The sequence below is a fragment of the Myotis brandtii genome, unplaced genomic scaffold (genome assembly GCF_000412655.1).
Source record: "Myotis brandtii unplaced genomic scaffold, ASM41265v1 scaffold68, whole genome shotgun sequence".
Taxonomy (NCBI): Eukaryota; Metazoa; Chordata; class Mammalia; order Chiroptera; family Vespertilionidae; genus Myotis; species Myotis brandtii.
In genome coordinates, this window is record NW_005370657.1 from 3,776,401 (window position 1) to 3,778,450 (window position 2,050).

A 2,050-nucleotide genomic window follows, 5' to 3' on the forward strand; every position below is an offset into this window, starting at 1 on the left:
TTCCTCCGGGGGGCGGGGGGGGGGACAGGAAGTCTCCATAGAAGGGGTGTCATCCAAACTGGGTTTTGAAGGATTCATTCCCAGGGGTTTACCAGTTAGACAACTGTTGGGGGCAGTCCAGGCAGAGGAAGCAGTGTGAGCAAAGGGATGGAGGGGTGTCAGTGTTTGGGGACCCAAGAGAAGTTATTTTGGTTGGAGAGTAAAGAGACTGTATGGGAGGAAGGGTATGGAGCAGATGGAGAGGAGACTGGACAGGACTTCTTGGTCCCTGCCCCTGGGCCCCTCCCCACACCAGTCCGTATTAGTTGGGGGTGGGGGGAGACATGAGCCCTCTGCAAGTGAAGGGAGGGGGTCAGAGGGCTTTGCGAATGCCGGCAGCAGGACCACCAAGTGCCTCATCCAGTTCAGCGCAGCCTGGTGTCCCCTGTTCTACAGATGATGGGCGGGGTTTCCAGAGGTTCAACAGTCCCCCATCCCCAGAAAGAAATACCCAGGTATCTGTCCTTGTGTGGTAGGCCCCCCCACCCCACCCCCCATAGAATCAGTCACTTCATGTCTCCCCCAAGAAGAAACCCGGGCAGGGCCCAGGGTAGAAGCAACTTCTAAGGCTGCAGAGGGGCTGGGTGCAGCTTATACCCCCAGGTGGCTGCCCTGACGCTCCTCACCATGCCCCTCACTGTGCCCGTCCTCTGGCCGCAGCAGCATTTGAGCCAGGCCGAGGTCAACAGGGCGGTTAGCCTCTGCTCCTGAGTCCCAGCCCCTGGGCACCCCCTTTGCCTGGTCCTTGCCTTGGGGCCTACCCTGGTCAAGCCCTAACACACCACCCGTGTTCCTCACCAGGGCCCTGAAACCACTCTGCCCTAGAGACACCCAGACTCAGAGAAGAATCTTGCCTGTAGCACAGATTGGAGAGTGGCAGGACCTGCTGGCACAGCCAGATCTGGAGTCAGGCACCTCCCAAAGCAAGACTCTCATCAGACCTGGAGCCAGGCCTGCCCGCCCTGGCGCCGCCTCTGAGCAGTCTGCCTGCATGGCTCCCATTCACAGGCTCCGGTGTTAACCGGGTGGGAGACCGGGTCTCTGCACAATGGGGTGATGGGGGCCCCCAGGCTGAGGTGAGGACCTGTGGCTCTCAGGCTTCAGCACCAGTTGGGTACGCAGCAGGTGCTAAGTGTGGGCTGCACCTGCCCTGATGGTGAAGCCGGGCCATCCAGAGCCCAAAGCCAAAGTGGCAGCTGCCCTGTCCCCCTCCCCTCCCAGGGAGCCTGGCATCCTGTCCCCGTCCCCGGACCAGGTCATCCCAGAGCGGGACAGGTCACAAGAACAGTTTTATTACGGGACACCACAGGGCCATCTGAACTTCAGGGCAGGTGGGGAGGACAGAGGGGAGGGACAGCCACCGACAGAAAGCTTTCTGGGGACAGAGCTGTGGGACCTGGTGGGCTTAGCGGGAGCATGGGGGACGGGAGAGGCTATGGCTGCTGGAGCAGGCAGTGCTCCACGCTGCTGTCTGTCCCTCCGGGGCCTATTGGGCTTGGAGAAAAGTCCCCAAGCCCGCTAGGAACCTGGGAGGGAAGGGCACCCTTTGGGCTGGGCTGACAGAACCAGGGTGGGTGACCCCGGGACCCCTCAAGATGGGGAGGGGCTGGGAACTGAGGCCGGGGTAGGACCTTGGGTGGGAGTCCTGGCCTGGGTGCCCTGGTTAGTCTTCCTCATTCCCCCTCTGAGCCCGAGTCTCTCCATCCAAGCAACACCTGTGTGCCCGGTGGGCGTTCAGGAGGGCACAGCGCTGGCAGCCCGCACTCCCCCTGCCCTCCTCCGCACGCCCGGCTCAGGCCACCAGAGTAGGTCGCGGGGTGGGGTTGGGGGCTAGGGAGGCGGAGGGTGGGGCCGCGTTGGGCGGAGGGGGAAGCGGCTCGGTTGCTATGAGCGGCCTTAGCAACCCGCTCATTCAGTGGAGACAAAGGCGCTGTCACTTGAGCGCAGAGGCGCTGCTGCCGCTTTCTTGTTCCCACAGACGCGCTGTGCCTGCGGGGGTGGGGGTCCCGGG